Below are 6943 nucleotides of genomic sequence, written 5' to 3' on the forward strand. Positions count from 1 at the left end.
GGATCCATCTCGTGCCACAGGAGGAGAAGCCCTGTCTCCAGGCTTCCAGTATTCACCCTACTCATTACTGGGCTCGTTGAAGTCACCGCTTACAGAATAATGTTCTGAAACACAGAAGATTCAGCAGATGCTGGAAATCCAGATCAACACATACAAAATGCTGGAGGAGCTCAGCAAGTCAGGCAGCATCTATGGAGAGGAATAAAGATTAATAATCAATGATATTTGAATAGTCAGTGTTACGGGCCAAAATTCTTTATCAGGACAGGAATTATGTCTTCATTGGTCTCACAATCAACACAAATTTTTTGGAGTGCATTCTTGTTATTTAATTTATTTTAAGTACCGTTGAGTCATTAATCAATAATGTTACTCAGCAATCATTTGAAAATTAAGTTGGATCTTCCTGGGGATTCACAGAACCACAGTACGTAGATACCATGAGCCAAACCTTTGTTAGCTGATAAACAGTTCACAGATCTGTATAGTCCTTGGAGAAAATCACCTGTAAAGTGCTGCAAGATTGCCTTCCCTAATGGATCAGCCTCATCGAGCCCAAGTCTACAGAGACACTGGGAAAGAAAAGAAAGTAAGAGATGTAATTGGGCAAGGCAAATAGTACTGTACTGCATTAAAACAACTGCATCCAAAAGCACCCTACAGCTAATGAGTGTTTTTGCAGAGTGGTCACAGCTTAAGTGCAGGAAACAGGCCATATTGCATATGCAGCTGTGAGATAATTGATTGCAGGCAATCTGTTTCCATTGCTGGTTGAGGATTAAATGGTGGCTCAATCATCTGTTTCAAACAGTTCAATGGGATTTTTAAGGTTTCAAAGGCTATTCATTATCAAATTATGTATACAGTATACAACGTTGATATCTACCTGTGACAACGGACCCGAACTTGGTGACAAGAACCATCCAAAAGATGACACTAAAATTGCAATACACCTTCAGCACCATCCATCTAGAGAGAATGTATTCCAGCCTCCTGCATAGAATTTCAAGCAACAAACCTGTTTTCACAGAGCTGCAGGCAGCTGCCAATCAGGATGTGGAGAGCTCTGTAACTGGCCTTCATGACTGTGTAGAGGGAATGTGGCAAAGGATTCTGCTGGTGCTGGAAATCCAAAATAACACTCATAAAATGCTGGTGGATCTCAGCAGGTCAGACAGCATCTCTGGAAATGAATAAAGAGTTTGGCAGGGGATGGGAACCAGAGTGATAAGAGTGAGGATGGGGCAGCTGGTATACAAGTCGATGCATTGTGTAGTGACACTGTGAGGAAGGACAGGTAGCTGATAGGGAAAATGGCAGTCAGTGGACTGAAGTATGACATGGGGGCAAAATCAAAGAGGGTGATCAATACAGGTCTGATGGTGTTATATTTGAATTCACACAGTGTATGGAATAAGATAGATGATTTTGTAGTGCAGTTAGAGATTGGCAGGTATGACATTGTGGGCATCACTGAGTCGTGGCTGAAAGAAGATCAGAGCTGCGAGTTTAACATCCATTGTATTGAAAGGACAGTCAAGTGGGAAGGGCTGGGTGTTGGTGGGCTCTGTTGGTAAAAAAATAAAATCAAATCCTTAGAAAGAGATAACATAGGATCAAGATGACATAGGTTCCACAGGGTAGGCTTATTCAGAAAGTCAGAAGGCATGGAATCCAGGGAAGTTTTGCCAGGTGGATTCAGAATTGACTTGCCTGCAGAAGGCAGAGGGTCATGGTGGAGTGAGTACATTCAGAATGTTGGGTTGTGACTAGTGGTGTCCCACAAGAATTGGTTCTGGGACCTCTACTTTTCATGATTTTTATTAACGACCTGGATGTGGGTGTAGAAGGGTGGGTTGGCAAGTTTGCAGACGACACAAAGGTTGGTGGTGTTGTAGATAGTGTAGAGGATTGTCTAAGATTGCAGAGAGACATTGATAGGATGCAGAAGTGGGCTGATGGAGTTCAACCCGGAGAAGTGTGAGGTGGTACACTTTGGAAGGACAAACTCCAAGGCAGAGTACAAAGTAAATGGCAGGATACTTGGTAGTGTGGAGTAGCAGAGGGATCTGGGGGTTCATGTCCACAGATCCCTGAAAGTTGCCTCACAGGTAGATAGGGTAGTTATGAAAGCTTATGGGGTGTTAGCTTTCATAAGTTGAGGGATAGAGTTTAAGAGTCTTGAGGTAATGATACAGCTCTATAAAACTCTGGTTAAGCCACACTTGGAGTACTGTGTCCAGTTCTTATCACCTCACTATAGGAAGGATGTAGAAGCATTGGAAAGGGTACAGAGGAGATTTACCAGGATGCCGCCTGGTTTAGAGAGTATGGATTGTGATCAGAGATTAAGGGAGCTAGGGCTTTACTCTTTGGAGAGAAGGAGGATGAGATGAGACATGACAGAGATATACAAGATATTAAGAGGAATAGATAGAGTGGACAGCCAGCGCATCTTCCCCAGGGCACCACTGCTCAATACAAGAGGACATGGCTTTAAGGTAAGGGGTGGGAAGTTCAAGATGGATATTAGAGGAAGGTTTTTTACTCAGAGAGTGGTTGGTGCATGGAATGCACTGCCTGAGTCAGTGGTGGAGGCAGATACTCTAGTGAAATTTAAGAGACTACTAGACAGGTATATGGAGGAATTTAAGGTGGGTTATATGGGAGGCAGGGTTTAAGGGTCAGCACAACATTATGGGCCAAAGGGCCTGTACTGTGCTGTACTATTCTATGTTCTATGAAAGATGTTGAATCCTTGTGAGTAGAGGTAAGAAGCTGATGGGAGTTATCTACAAGCCTCCAAACAGTAGCCTGGATGTGGGATATAAATCACAACGGGAGATGGAAAAGGCATGTGAAAAAGGCAATGCTACAAAAGTCATGGATAGTCATTTCGATATGCAGGTAGGTTGGGAAAATCAGGTTTGGTATTGGATCACAAGAGAAGGAATTTGTAGAATGCCTACAAGATGGCTCTTGAGAGCAGCTTGTGATCGAGCCCACTAGGAGAAAATCAATTCTGAATTGGGTGTTGTGTAATGAACCAGATTTGATTAGGAAGCTTAAGGTGAAGGAACCCTTTGCAGCCAGTGGTCATAATATGATAGAATCATCGTATTATGATCACCGAAGGGTCAGTGTAAGGACTGCTTCTTTTTAAGTTGTATGTCAAAGATTTGGATGACAAAATTGATGGATTTGTGGCCAGGTTTGCAGATGATACAAAGATAGGTTGAGGGGCAGGTAGTGTTGAGCAAGCAAGGAGTCTGCGTAAGGACTTGGACAGTTTGGGAGAATGAACAAAGAGGTAGCAGATGGAATATAGTGTAGGAAAGTATATGGTCATGCACTTTGTTAAAGGAATAAAAGTGTAGACTATTTTCTAAATGGGGAGAAAATTCACAAACTTGAGGTGCATGCAAAGAGACCTGGGAGTCCTTATGAGGATTTCCTAAAGGTTAACTTGCAGGTTCAGTCAGTAGTAAGGAAGGCAAATACAATTCATTTTGATTGGACGAGAATATATAAAAAAACAAGGGTGTAATGCTACGGCTTAATAAGACATTGGTCAGACTGCACTTGGAGTATTGTGAACAGTTTTGGGCTTCTTATTTCCAGAAAGGATGTGTTGGCATTAGGGAGGGTTCAAAGGAGGTTCACAAAAATGATTCTAGGATTGAAAGGCTTATCATATGAGGAGTGTTGGATGCTCTGGGCCTGTACTCACTGGAATTTAGAAGAATGAGGGGGAACAGCATTGAAACCTATTGAATATTGAAAGGCCTAAAGAGAGTGGATGTGGAGAGGATGTGTCCTATAATGAGGGGATGTAGGACCAGTGAGCATAGCCTCAGAATAGAGAGATATTCATTTAGAATGGAGATGAGAAGGAAGCTGTGGAGTCCAGGCCATTGAATATATTTAAGTTGATAGTTAATAGATTTTTGATAAGTCAGGGTGTGAAAGGTTATGGGGAGAAGGCAGGAGAACGGGGTTGAGAGGGAAAGGAATCAAATGACAAGGTAGACTTGATGAGCCAAATGGTCTAGTTCTGTTCCAATGTCTTATGGTCTAATTCACCCTGCAGTTTGAGAGGGAGAAGATGAAGTCAGATGTATCAGAATTACAGTGGAGTAAAGGGACTTACAGGGGCATGGGTGAGGAGCTGGCCTAAGTTGATTGGAAGGGCGCACCATCGGAGATGATGGCAGAAAAGCAATGGCTGGTGTTTCTGCAAGCGGTTTGGAAGGCACAGGATAGATACACCTGAAAGATGAAGAAATATTCTAAAGGGAGTATGAGGCAACAGTAGCTTTCAAGAGAAGTCAAAGACAGCAGAAATAAAAAAGATAGGGCATATAATATTGCAAAAATTAGTGGGAAATTAGAGGATTGGGAAGTTTTTAAAAACGAACAGAAGACAACTAAAAAAGCTGTAAGGAGAGAAAAGATGAAATATAAAAGTAAGTTAGCCAATAATATAAACGATGATACCAAAAGTTTTTTCAGATATATGAAGAGTAAAAGAGAGGCAAGAGTCTGATTGGACTGATTGAAAATGATGCTGCAGAGGTAGTAACAGGGGACAAAGAAATGGCAGATGAACTGAATAAGTGTTTTGCATCAGTCTTCACTGTGGAAGACACCAGCAGTATGCCAGAAATTCGAGTGATTCAGGGGGGCAGAGGTGAGTATAGTTGCTATAACTAAGGAAAAGGTGCTTGGCAAGCTGGATAAATCACCTGGCCCAGATGGACTACACCCCAGGGTTCTGAAGGAGATAGCTGAAGAGATTGTGGAGGCACTAATAATGATCTTTCAAGAATCACTAGATTCTGGAATGGTTCTGGAGGACTGAAAAATTGTAAATGTTTAAGAAGAAAGGAAAGTACAGGCCAGTTAGCCTGACTTCAGTGGTTGGGAAGATGTTAGAATTCATTATTAAGAACGAGGTTTGGGGGTACTTGGAGGTAAATGATGAAGTAACCCAAAATCAACATGTTTTCCTTACGAGTAGATCTTGCCTGACCAATCTGTTGGAATTATATGAAGCAATAAGAATCAAGATAGTAAAAAAGAGAGTCAGTGGAAGTTGTTTATTTGAATTTGCAGAAGGCCTTTGACAAGGTGCTACATTAACGAGTAACAGCCCATAGTATTGCAAGAAAAATACTAGCATGGATAAAAGATTGGCTGACTGGCAGGAGGCAAAGAGGGTAAATAAAGGGAGCATTTATAAATGTCTAGTTGTGTTCCACAGGGCTGGGTGTTGCAACTGCATTTTTTCACATTATATGTCAATGGTTCAGATAAAAGAATTGATGGCTTTGTGGCCAAGTTTTCAGATGATAGGTGTAGGGGAAGGTAGTGTTAAGAAAGCAGGGAGTTTGCAGAAGGACTTAGACAGATTGAAAGAATGGGCAAAAAAGTGGCAGATGGAATACAATGTAGAGAATTACTGTATATGATCATGCACTTTGGTAGAAGGAATAAAGGTGTAGACTTTTTTCTAAACGGGGAGAAAAATTCAAAAATTGGAGCTGGAAAGGGCCTTGGGAGTCCTTTTGCAGGATCTCCTAAAAGTTAACTTGCAGGTTGAGTCAGTGGTGACGGGGCAAATGCAATGTTAGCATTCATTTCGAGTGGACTAGAATGTAGAGCAAGGATATGATGCTGAGGCTTTATAAGGAGTTGGTTATACTTGGAGTATCGTAAGCAGTTTGGGGCCCCTTACTTAAGAAAAGATGTGCAGACATTGGAAACAGCCCAGAGGAGGTTCACGAGAATGATTCTAAGATGAAAGGGTTAATGTATGAGGAGTGTTTGATGGCTCTGGGCCTGTACTCGCTGGAGTTTAGAAGAATGAGTTGGGATTTCATTGAAACCTATCAAATATTGAAATGCCTGGATAGAATGGATGTGGAGTGGATGTTTCCTATAGTGGGGGAGTTTAGGACCAGAGGGCATAGCCTCAAAATAGAGGGATGTCGATTTAGAACAGAAATGAGGGAAATTTCTTTAGCCAGAGGCTAGTGAATCTGTTGAATATATTGGCACAGATGCTGCTGAGGCCAGGTCATTGGGCATATTTAAAGCGGAGGTTGATAGGCCCTTGATTAGTCAGGCATCAAAGGTTACAGGGAGAAGGTGGGAGAATGGGTTGAGAGGGATAATAAATCAGCCATGATGGAATGGCAGTGCAGACTCCATGGGCCAAAAGGCCTAAGTCAACTCCTATGTTTTAAGGTTTGAATGGTCTCATGGACATTTCAGGCTAGGACACTTCCTCCTGATGATATTTCTTTGCTTGAGACATGGACTCTTTATTTCTTTCCACAAATACTGCCTGACCTGCTGAGTTCCTTCAGCATTTTGAGTGTGTTACTCTAAATCAATCCTCATCACTGCTTGCTAAATAAAATATTCATTTGTTGAGGGGAAAAGGTGTTGATTGAGATGCCTTCTGTGGTTGAACTCTCATTTACAATTTATTTTCAGGATGAAATAGACTATTTTGCAAGGGGAGGAAGGAATTTCTATACCCCCAGAGTATCAAATCTCTCAGCAGAGAAAGAAAAGTGATCAACATAAGGTCACTGAAGAGACAAAAAAGGTGAGGCGATTCATGTTATTTATTCCTTATTGTTCACAGACTGGAGAGTGGATGACAATGGAAAAGGAGTCCAAGTTGAAGCCTTCTCATGTTTTCTCTCTTGAATCTTTTTGCGGTCTGGGCTTGCTGTTCCTTTGTATGACAATCAGGAAGCCCTTACCCCAAAAAGTATTTGCGTGAGATACGCACTGCAGGGGGCATCATCTGACAGAGGCAACATATCACAGGCTGGCCTTACAGGAGAGAATTCAGAAGTGGAAAGTTGGAGGCAGTACAACTGATGCACCATCAATAACTCTCCGAGACGTGAGGCGAGATATAGGCTTT

At 41.9% G+C, this 6943-nt stretch overlaps 1 long non-coding RNA gene across 1 annotated transcript in view; it reads left to right on the forward strand.

The window, feature by feature from the left end:
• Window positions 1-6587, forward strand: part of LOC140738885 (uncharacterized) — a 257097-nt gene extending 250510 nt beyond the window's left edge. The window contains exon 5 of the long non-coding RNA XR_012101475.1: window positions 6502-6587. This is a non-coding gene — a long non-coding RNA (uncharacterized lncRNA). The remainder of the gene's footprint in view (window positions 1-6501) is intronic.
• Window positions 6588-6943: the final 356 nt, after the last annotated feature.

Source organism: Hemitrygon akajei, chromosome 14, assembly GCF_048418815.1.
Source record: "Hemitrygon akajei chromosome 14, sHemAka1.3, whole genome shotgun sequence".
Classification (NCBI taxonomy): Eukaryota; Metazoa; Chordata; class Chondrichthyes; order Myliobatiformes; family Dasyatidae; genus Hemitrygon; species Hemitrygon akajei.